The sequence below is a fragment of the Coregonus clupeaformis genome, chromosome 29 (genome assembly GCF_020615455.1).
Source record: "Coregonus clupeaformis isolate EN_2021a chromosome 29, ASM2061545v1, whole genome shotgun sequence".
Taxonomy (NCBI): domain Eukaryota; kingdom Metazoa; phylum Chordata; class Actinopteri; order Salmoniformes; family Salmonidae; genus Coregonus; species Coregonus clupeaformis.
In genome coordinates, this window is record NC_059220.1 from 32,622,015 (window position 1) to 32,634,086 (window position 12,072).

Sequence of the window (12,072 nt, forward strand, 5' to 3'; positions counted from 1 at the left end):
ATGGGGACCGAGTGCCTGGAGTGGCGCCCTACTCCACCGCGCACTCTCCTTCAACACCAGCTCCTGTCAAAATGTCAGCTCCACCGAAGGCACCGTTCAGTTATAGCCGCCCAGGGAGCGGGGCCCGTACTGTGATAGTGTGTTGTTTCTCCGCACTGAAATCCCCATGAAACTAACCGGACAGAAACTCATACAATGACATTCTAGATGATTATGTGCTTCCAACTTTGTGGCAACAGTTTGGGGAAGGCCCTTTCCTGTTTCAGCATGACAATGCCCCCGTGCACAAAGTGAGGTCCATACAGAAATGGTTTGTCGAAATCGGTGTGGAAGAACTTGACTGGCCTGCACAGAGCCCTGACCTCAACCCCATTGAACACCTTTGGGATGAATTGGAACGCCGACTGCGAGCCAGGCCTGATCGCCCAACATCAGTGCCCAACCTCACTAATGCTCTTGTGGATGAATGGAAGCAAGTCCCCGCAGCAATGTTCCAACATCTAGAGGAAAGCCTTCCCAGAAGAGTGGAGGATGTTATAACAGCTAAGGGGGACCAACTCCATATTAATGCCCATGATTTTGGAATGAGATGTTCGAAAGCGAGTGTCCACATACTTTTGGTCATATAGTGTAGCTACTAGCTAGCTTACCAGTGAGCCACGTTTTGAAAGGGTGTGACTGATTGCTAAGAAACGTGAGATAAACTAACAAGACATGTTTGCTACCCACTTCAGGACTAGCTAGTATCATTCTGGTTTGCTAGCTAGGCATTTCTCCATGAGACAGAGTGTCTGAGATTGAGCTATGTGCCTGTCTTATGACTTCAGATTTGACAGTCAGTGTATTGATTCTTCCTGTGTCTAGGAGTGTGGCTTTGCAGAGCTCTACTCATGGCAGAGCGAGAGGAAGGCCAAGAAGGAATGCTGTCTCCACGATGGCTCCCCATACGCCAATGGGGACTCACATGTGGGACATGCCCTCAATAAGGTACAGTATGTTGTTATCAATGAAGCAACGATGGGTATAAACCCTGGATGACTGATAGGGGGCGCTGTATTGAAGCCACCGCGCAGCCATCTTGGTACTCCTCCTCAATAGGCCCTTTTCACGTGACGTCAGACAACTTCCGTTCTGCCGCGATGCAGGTTATGTTTACATCCGGTGTCGCTTAGGAACGCTTAGCTAGTAGCACATCATTATGGAGTTCACCCAGTCCCTTTCACATCTGCCACCAATACGACTTAACGACGTAGAACGACTTGCTGACAAGTGGTCCCTTACTTCAAGATCGAAGCTTGATAAAGGCTACAAGTTCTTCGTTGAAGGTTACCTGTTTGATTATGAAGGTACGTGTTTATCTTTATTTAGCTTAAATTAGCCCTATGCTAGCGAAGGTTATGAGCTGACGAAGTTTCTGTTTTGCAGCCTCTTTTTAATATTACTGCTGTTTGTATCGACCGTAAGATAAGAGTCAGTAATGTATTAATGGCTAATGCTGCGCCCTTTCTCCCCAATCACTGTATTGAAACAGTCTCAAGTGTAGTTAACGGTGAGGTGACAGTGAGAGGGCGATGTTACAGGTCCATGAAGAAAAATGAGGAGGCTCATCGGCTTCAGGTTTCTCAGATAAACAGTTCTCTAACATTATGATAAGATAGGTTAAGATAGATAAGTTTTCTTTTTGTTGTGTTTTGCTGCGGTTGCAGATTTAATAAGAATGATTCCACAAAGTTCCACTGTGGATCAGTTTGTTTCTCAGTCTGAGCTCTGATTTTGTATCATTAAACTTAATACACAACGAAATTCTTACAAACCGATGTGGGTTGTTGACGGCAATAAAGACTGGGAAAGATTCTGTGATAACTCAAAATGTTCAAATTTTCGATAAGTGTTGGCACTACTTGTCAAAGGTTTCAGAACAGCCAATTTTAAAAAAAAAAAAAAAGAAATTGGGTTTTGAAAATTGTGTACAGTAGTTTATAATGAAACGCAGAAAAAATGTTTTGTAAGTACAGCACTAATTGTTATGTCTCTATGAACAGGTTACACTAGACTCTGCAGAGGTTCCTGTGGTACTCAATCACATGTCATGTTCCTGCTCTGCTGGGAAAGCACTATGTAATCACATAGTAGCACTTCTTTTTCAAAGTGCTCACTATGTTACCATGGGCTTTAAGACAGTGCCATTGCCTCTGTCATGCACCAGCGCACTGCAGACCTGGCACCGGCCTAGGACACAGGTCAGACATTATTTGTTACACTGATGCAGAACTTTGCAGTTTGTATTGACTTTTGACAATGTATTGTTCATCATTATTATATCACAGGGAATTGTACCAGAGGCCACCAATGATATGGCGGTGTGTAAACCAGCGGCTAAGAAAAAACAAGTGTCAGTGTCAGTGTCAATCAATATTTATCTAGCTATCATGCACAACAGTATTTGAATAGGTGAGTTACTATACATTCATGAATAAACTAACTGCCTAACAAAGGGTTAGATAGCTAGCTAAGTAAACTTGTTACATTACAGCCAGGCAGCAATGTAACGCTACCTTTAACGTTATCGGTATCTGGTACTAAGTTGTTGTTAGCTAACGTTAGCCCACTTTTAAGTAACTAAGGCAGTGAACAATTATGAATTAACAATAACGTTAGCAAGTTACAAACCATTGCATATACGTAAAACATTATTACTCTTAACTTTACTAATTTAACTTAAACGTACCTTTGAATTTCTTCAAGTAGCTAGCTTGCTAGTTAGTGGTCAACAGTTGTATTTTCGTTGAGAAGTCTCAGGTTACGGGCGAACGGAAGTGAAGTTAACCTGCTACGCGGAAAGGCGGAAGTTAGATGACGTCATCGTGAAAAGGGCCTATAGTAAAAAAGATTTTGGAAGCTATAGAAATGCATTTATTAATGTCTACATTTGTTGTTGACACGTTTATTCTATTACAGACACCTTTATGTATACTTTTAAGTTATATTATGTGAGCTAAACATAAAAATAATATATATATATATATATATATATATATATATATATAAATGTTTTCCTTACTGGTTTTTTTTGTGTACTAATGTTACTGTCCCCACTACAACAAAAAAATACTTAAATACATGTAATTTTGTCCTTGAAATATTTAATTGAAATGGAGTAGAATTCCGTTAATTCCTCTGGAGGACTGCTCCTATTAGGGAGTGCCAATATGGCCGACCGGTGGCTTCAAAGCCTCTCAATGGCCAATACATAGCATGCGCAATCCAGGGTTTATATCCATCATTGGTTGTTATTAACTAATTACTGAGAATCCAGCTGTGCAATGTTTCTTAAGTGGACTTGAAACTATAACAGAGATTAGCCTAATCAGTGGTCACTCAATGTCAAAGCAGGGCTTTGACTAGGGCAAGTCAAAGCCCTATCAAAATGCTTCCTTATGTTGTGTGTTCCAGATTCTCAAAGACATCCAGAACCGCTTTGAGATGTTGAGGGGGAAGCAGGTCCACTATGTCCCAGGCTGGGTGTAAATAGCTCATACTTACTGGTCACTTACTGTGTACGGATGGAACTGACTGGGTATCAAACCCAGGTCGCCAGCAAGAGCCGGCTAGGATCATGTTAGCCTATTGAGCTGAAAGCGTAGGCCACTAAAAGCCTAGGCATTGAAATATTCAGGTCTCAGGCAAAATGACTCATCACATGACCGTTGATCACTAAAACACAAAAACAACTCTGCCTATTGATTGAATAGAATCTGATATCCCCCTGTGTATGTATGATGCAAGAAAATCAGCTGTGTCTCTGTTGATAAACTCTGGTCCCTCTGCTCTCCAGCTTGGGAGTTTGCGGAGGAGGCAATTGCTCGTCAGCGCGCTGCGTTCCAGCGCTGGGGAGGGATGTCGGACTGGGATAATTGCTACTACACCTTTGATGGGACTTATGAGGCAGCTCAGCACAAGGTCTTCCAGGAGATGCACAGCAAGGTGGGATATATTCAATTTTATTCTATTCTGTTCTATTTATTCTATTCGGGCCAGCCTGCCTCTCCAGAGGACCTGACTCATTCTTACTCTCTCTTTCTCTCTCTTGCTCTGTCTCTCCATTTCAGGATCTAACTGTTTGTTCTTGTGTTGTCATTTCTAGGTTCTGATCTCACAGGACTATACACCAGTGTTCTGGTCTCCTTCCTCCAGTTAGGTAGCACTGAGTGGCTTCTGGATATCACAAGTCTCTACTTTGGTGGCTTTCTCTGTCCCTCCTCATTCTCAGCCCCCCTCTCACCCCTCCTTCCATTCTCCCCCTCCATATCTCTATTTCTTCCTCTACCTTCTCTCTCTCCAGGATGGCTCTTGCGGAGGCAAAACTAGAGTATAGCCCCCAGCATGTGAGCAAGGAAATCTACGCCACCTTCGCCCTGGTCATCCTGCCCACTAAGATGGCGGAAGCTGCAGGGGAGTTGGGCAGCATTTCTGTGTTGGTGTGGACCACCCAACCATGGACCATCCCAGCCAACCAGGCTATCTGCTTTATTTCCAATGCCCAGTAAGTGCCACTGTCAACAGACACCCCGCACACAGATACCTGCAGACTGCACATTCACTAGAATCACTAACATGATAAGGTATATCTCCTATCTGTTGTCAATGTGTTATCATTTCTCACCCACAGGTAATCAGTAGTGAAGAGGGCAGACAGCTCACAGCTTCTCCTAGTGGCCACAGAGCGCGTTTCCAGCCTGGCAACTCTGCTGGGCACAGAGCTGGAGAGTGTGGGCACCTTCACAGGTAAACTATCCACACTCTCAGACAAACACACACACTGTCTTTTCACCTGTCATTCTAATGCTTTTTCTTCCCATCCCCACCTCTAGGTGCAGAACTTGAGGGCGGAGTCTGCCAGCATCCCACCATTCCCGGGAAAGAGGTTCCATTGCTTCCAGCTAATCTTTTGACCATGGGAAAAGGAACAGGATTGGTCCACACAGCTCCTGCCCACAGTGTGGCCTCACAGTTTAAACTAACAGGGGTGCGTTCTTTTAGTTGACTGATATAGCAGCTGGATTGACAGAGCAGAATGAGTTCACTAACTTGGATGCCAGTTAGTCTCTGATAAGCCAACTCCCGAAGCAGTCTGGCGTCCAGGCTAAAACAGTAGTTTGTAAGTCTTTATGAACTTCCAATTATATATGTACGGCTGTGTATGTTTCTCCTGTTCCAGGAGTGTATGGTGGATGAGGAAGGCAGGTTCAATGAGCTAGCAGTCTGTGATGGGGGAGGGAAATTACACGGGTAGGAAGAAACTGTATGTGTGTGAGCGACAGAGTTCTAGTTCAGCTTCTGCCTCTCTGTACACGCTTTTGTGTGTTTTCTGTGTGTGTATCAGTGATCATGCTGAAGGCGGTCTGTGCTCTTGTGAAGGAGGAGGAGTGTGTCCACAGCTACCCATACGACTGGGGGAGTAAACAGCCTGTAATCATCCAACCCAGAAAACAGTGGTTCATCAACACTGCAAGCCTCAAAGACAAGGCCAAGGTTGGAATCACACACTGGGAATAACTCTTACAAACAGAGAATGATTCTCAGTTCTCACTGTGATACATTAAGAATGATTCTTTCAAACAGGCGATGACTCTCACTCACATAACTTAGAACAAGTCCCACCCAGTTAGTTGGACTCTTAGAAACTGAGAATGCGTCTTCCTCTAGGATTAAGAAACTCTTTCTGACTGTGTGTGTAGGACGTGCTGGCAAAGGTGCGTGTAATGCCAGAGTCAGCAAAGGGCAGTCTGTTGGCCCAGCTGGACAGAAGACCGTACTGGTGTATCTCTCGCCAGAGAAGCTGGGGTGTGCCCATACCTGTGTTCTACCACAAAGAGACAGGAGAGCCTCTCCTGAACAAGTAATTACACACACACACACAAACCGCCACCCCACTCTGACCCCTGCACTCTCCCCCTACAGGCACACTGTATCCCATGTGGCCCAGTTCTTCTCAGAGAAGGGCAGTGACTGCTGGTGGGAGCTGCCCCTGGAATCTCTACTGCCCCCTGAGGTGCTCAAGAAGGTGATTCTCCGCAGTGCAGAGCAGGGAACAGTACATATACAGTGCCTTCAGAAAGTATTCACACCCCTTGACTTTTTCCACATTTTGTTGTGTTAAAAAGTGGGATTAAAATTGATTTAATTGTCATTGTTTTGTCAACGATCTACACAAAATACTCTGTCAAAGTGGAAGAAAAGTTATGTTTTTTTTATGAATAGAAAATAAAACACCAATATATCTTGATTATATAAGTGTTCAACCCAGTGAGTCAATACATGTTAGAATCACCTTTGGCAGTGATTACAGCTGAGTCTCAGGAACATTCAATGTTGTCTTGGTAAGTAACTCCAGTGTATATTTGGCCTTGTATTTTAGATTATTTTCCTGCTGAAAGGTGAATTTGTCTCCCAGTGTCTGTTGGAAAGCAGACTGAACAAGGTTTTCCTTTAGGATTTTGCCTGTACTTAGCTCTATTCTGTTTATTTTTATCCTAAAAAAATCTCCCTAGTCCTTGCCGATGACAAGCGTACCCATAACATGAGGCAGCCACCACCATTCTTGAAAATATGAAGAGTGGTACTCAGTGATGTGTTGTGTTTGATTTGCCCAAAACATAATGCTTTGTATTCAGGACCAAAAGTTCATTTATTTGCAACATTTATTTGCCACATTTTTTGCAGTATTACTTTTGTGCCTTATTGCAAACAGGATGCATGTTTTGGAATATTTTTATTCTGTACAGGCTTACTTCTTTTCACTCTGTCATTTATGTTAGCATTGTGGAGTAACTACAATGTTGTTGATCCATCCTCAGTTATCTCCTATCACATCCATTAAACTCTGTAACTGTTTTAAAGGTCCCAAACAGTCATTCTGATTCCCATGTAAAATAGCCTTTTTAAATGACTAAAATATCACTCATAATATTTTTGGGGGATAAAAATGCTAAGAATTTGAGAAAAAGTACTATTTTTCTCATGGCTAACTACCAGGAAGTTTGAAAAGACAGGCTGAGTGGGCGGGGAGCTTATTTTAATGAGCTCGCCTTGTCTGACAGCTCTTTGAAACGCCTATGTCAAGAAACTTGGATGCAGTGTTGCAGTAATATAATCTCATGCAAATTTGGTGATGCACAAAGCAACTCAAACAAAATTAAAATTGCATCAATGTTTTTATACATCTCCCGTTTGGCATGTCTCTTGTGATGCAGTTCATAGCAGCACTGACGGATGTGTTGACATGACAACTGCGTCAGAGTTTTCAACGACCCTTCCCCCCCTTTTGTTCCATGCTGGCTGAAGACCTAGCTAGCCAGTAACTAGCTAACACCAGACACAGATGAAAGTATCTTTGCCATAGATGAATAGTGTAAACTTTTAATTATATTTGCTGACACCCTACAGTAAAATGCTGGCACCAGTAGAGTAGCTATCTAGCCATATAAACCATGCCCCTCCAAACACGCCTTTTCCAATGTTGGTTACAATGTGGTACTGTAATATTCATATGTGTCACCATACTGAATTGTAATTGGATGCATCATACTGTGCAATGATTGGTTAAGACCACCCAGGTGGTGAGGTCATTCTAAGATGATCATGGCCAGAGACACATGGACATGCACGTTATAGCTAGTTAATAAAGAGCTACGTTTATAAATATCCTGTCGTCCTGCATTTTATTATTTTGTACAAAGCGTAGAAAACAAGACATGGTGTCAGAGTAAAAGGGACTAAAAGATGGATTTTGCTGGAGTTCCTTCACCTCGAATGGATTGGGGGTCTACAAATCTACCCGATGCATGGCGTAAGTTCAAACAGCATGTGGAGCTGATGTTCACGGGTCCTCTGAAGGAAAGAGGAGAAGAGGAAAAGTGCAGCTACCTGCTCCTCTGGATCGGTGAAAAAGGGAGAGACATTTACAACACATGGACACTTACCGAGGCTGAATCAAAGGTACTGAAAACATACTACGATCGCTTTGAAGCATATGTTTTGCCAAAGACCAATACAATTTTCGCTAGGTACAAATTCCATGAGAAAGTACAAGGCGCTAGTGAATCGTTTGAACAGTTTGTCACTGAGCTGCGTCTGCTTGTGAAAGACTGTGATTATGCAAACAAGGATGAGATGGTCAGGGACCGTATTGTATTTGGAATACAATCACCATGGAGTGAGAGAGAAACTTTTGAATGTTGGATCAGAGTTAACGCTGGACAAAGCTATCGACATAGCCAGATCTCACGAGCTAGCACAGGTTCAGATGAAAACCATTTCCAGGCGGCAGCATGAGCGCATCACGTGAACAAGCAGTGCACGCAGTCAGGCAGACATCAAAGCACACCTCCAGTGCCCAGAGAGCATGTTTCAGAACGGAGACAGACAGAACTCCAAAACAGAGCGACACAGACTCCAAACGCCCCCAAAACATGTGGATATTGTGGATACAAAGTGCATGGCGAACAGGGGAATTGCCCAGCTAAAGGCAAACAGTGTACTAAATGTGGAAAATGGAATCACTTTGCAAAAGTGTGCAGAGTTTACCGTGGAAAAACAGTACATACAGTGAGTGAAGATGAAATGTCAATCAAAGAGTCAAATGCTGATGAACTGTTTATTGATTCAGTGACACAGAAAAGTCAGATATCAGAGACAGAGCAAGCCTTTGCTGACATTGAGATAGGAAGACAAGGCACAGAGCTAAAATTCAAACTAGACACTGGTGCACAAGTAAACATTATTCCTCTGAGTAAGTACAGAAGCTTGACATCTGAGTGTGAGCTACAGCCCACCACGCGCAGACTGACTGGTTATGGTGGTGAACAGCTCCCAGTAAAAGGCACATGCACTCTCAAATGCAAATACAAGGAAAGGGACATGATGTTGGACTTTTACGTTGTTGACACTCGAGCACCTGCAGTGCTAGGTCTTAAAAGCATGTTTAGACATGGACCTTATCAAGCTAGTTTTATCAGTGACAGCACCAGTAGAGATAGAGAATGTCATGGAGGAGTTTGCTGATGTTTTTACAGGAATAGGACTATTCCCAGGAGAATGTACCATTCACCTTAACCCAGACGCAACCCCCTGTGATCTACCCACCGAGAAAGATTCCACTTGCTCTCCGCGCCCGTCTGAAGAAAGAGTTGGAGAGCATGGAGCAATCTGACATCGTCACCAAGGTTACAGAACCGACGGATTGGGTCAACGCGTTAGTGGTGGTGGAGAAACCACGGACAGGCAAGCTCAGAGTATGTCTCGACCCAAGAGACTTGAACAAGGCTATCAAACGCCCCCATTACCCCCTTACCGACGCTAGATGGCATCACACACAAGCTAGCGGGCGCACGCTACTTCAGTGTCATGGACGCCAGAATCAGGCTACTGGGCTATCAAGCTCACAGAAGAGTCATCTAAGCTCACAACGTTCAACACACCGTTTGGACGCTACAGGTTCCGTCGCCTGCCTTTTGGGATTATCTCAGCCCAAGACGAGTTTCAGCGAAAGATCGACGAGGTGTACGAAGGCCTCGACGGAGTCGCGGCAATTGTGGACGACATCCTTGTCTATGGTCGAACCAAAGAGGAACACGACAGAAACCTCAGCGCGATGCTGCAAAGGTCCGCGAGAGAGGAGTCCGGCTCAACCCCCGAGAAGAGCACAGTCGGCGCTACAGAGGTCAGCTACTTCGGGCATCTTCTCACAGCGAATGGAATCAAGCCAGATCCGCAGAAGATCTCAGCCATAAAGGAAATGGAGCCACCAAAGAACCGCGCAGAGCTGAAAACAGTGCTTGGCATGGTCAACTACTTAGCCAAGTTCGCACCCAGCCTCTCCAATGCTAATGCACCCCTGCGTCAGCTGCTAAAGCAGTCCAGTGAGTTCCTCTGGGACAACCAACACGACATCGCTTTCCAGAAAGTGAAAGACTTGATCACGAGAGAACCAGGACCAATCCTTGCCTACTACGACCCCAACAAAGAGCTCAGACTCCAGGTGGACGCGTTCAAAGTATGGACTAGGGGCAGTGCTACTGCAAGAAGGAAAACCCATCGGCTACGCTTCCCAAATCTCTCACAGACTGTGAAATCAACTACGCTCAAATCGAAAAGGAGCTGTACGCCATTCTGTTCGGATGTAGCGTTTCCATCAGTATGTCTATGGACGACAAGTCATTGTGGAATCAGACCACAAGCCCCTCGAGTCAATCATGAGGAAACCGTTAGCCGCAGCCCCGCCAAGGCTACAGAGAATGATCCTTCAACTACAAAAATACGACTTCACAATCACTCACCGTCCAGGCAAAGACATCCCTGTCGCAGACACACTCTCCAGGAAGTTTCTACCTACAAGGACAGCAGCCTCAGTGAAGGCATGGACATGCAGGTGCACACTGTGTACAGCAACTTACCAGTTAGTGACACAAAACTGAAGGAGATCCGAGCAGAAACAGAAAAAAGACACACAACTCACACAGCTGAGGAAAGTCATACAGTCAGGATGGCCTGAGGAGAGGAGAAAATGCCCTCAGAGCGTCTCAGAGTTCTGGAACCATCGTGACGAACTATCACAGATCAACGGAATCATTTTTCAAAGGAGAGAAAATCATCATTCCTACCAGTCTCAGAGAAGAGATTTTGACAAAGATCCATGCTGGACACATGGGCATGGAAAAGTGCAAACAGAGAGCACGGGACATTTTGTTTTGGCCCGGAATGTGCAAACAAATAGAGGACATGGTTGGTAAATGCCCCACGTGTCTTGAAACGACGCTTCGAACACCAAAAGAGCCAATGTTACCTCACCGTATCCCAGACCGACCCTGGCAGGTCGTGGGCAACCGATCTGTTCACGTGGAACAACGAGGACTACATTATAACAGTGGACTACTACAGCAGATACTTTGAACTCGACAAGCTTCACAGCACCACATCTGCAGCTGTGATACACAAGCTGAAAGCAGCCTTTGCCAGGCATGGCATTGTAGAGACTTTAATATCTGACAATGGGCCCTGTTACAAATCAAATGAGTTTGAATCCTTCACAAAAGCATGGGAGTTCACACACGTCACCACAAGCCCACATTACCCTCAAAGTAATGGCCTTGCTGAAAAAATCTGTGCAGATCGCTAAATCACTCATGGACAAAGCAAAAGCAGACAAGAGAGACCCCTACCTCAGTCTCCTTGAATACCGCAACACTCCAGTTGACAACTTCAAATCACCAGCCCAGCTGTTGATGAGCCGCAGACTTCGCTCAATCCTCCCCAGCACCAACCAGCAGCTGCAACCTGAGGTCGTCAGCTACAAGGAAGTGCATGCAAAACGTGCACAGAGACAGCAACAGCAAAAGCGATACTACGACAGGTCAGCCAGACCACTGCCACCACTGAACGACGGAGAGTCAGTTAGAATCCAGGAGCATGGCTACTGGAAGCCAGCAGTCGTCATCCAACCAGCTGACACTGAACGTTCATATCACGCTCGCACCGCAGAAGGAGCGGTGTACCGCCGCAATCGTCACACCTACTGAACACAAAAGAACAACACACTGACGAGATGAACTGTTCCCCTGAAAGAGAACGGGATGGACTAAACACAGACACAACACAACATACACCATACTTACCTGCAACACCACAAGAACTGTTGACTGACACAGAAGCATGCTCAGCCTATATCACACAAGGTCAGGAAGAGAGGTCAAAGCTCAGAGCTGTCCTAGACCTGTGAAATGTCAAAGGGTGTAGGCGGATCTGCCCTAAAAGAGTTTCCAGACTGTAAACTTGTTATTGAAAGTTAACTTGAAATGCTTTGGTATTGTATTTGTTTGATATGTTGAGATGTCATTGCTACAGTGAAAAGCTGAGTTGCTGAGAAATATTTGTTCTAAAAATAACAATATGCTGAATCATTGTTTGTCTGTTATGTTGATGCAGTTGGTGCAGTTTAAATGGTTACTTACCCTCGAGTTCAAACTACAGAGCATATATTCAAAAGAAACGCTTTATTGTTCCACATATTTTTTC

At 44.6% G+C, this 12,072-nt stretch overlaps 1 pseudogene; it reads left to right on the plus strand.

Annotated features, from left to right (window-relative positions):
• LOC121545053 overlaps positions 1–12,072 on the plus strand; it is an 18,951-nt pseudogene continuing 6,879 nt past the window's right edge.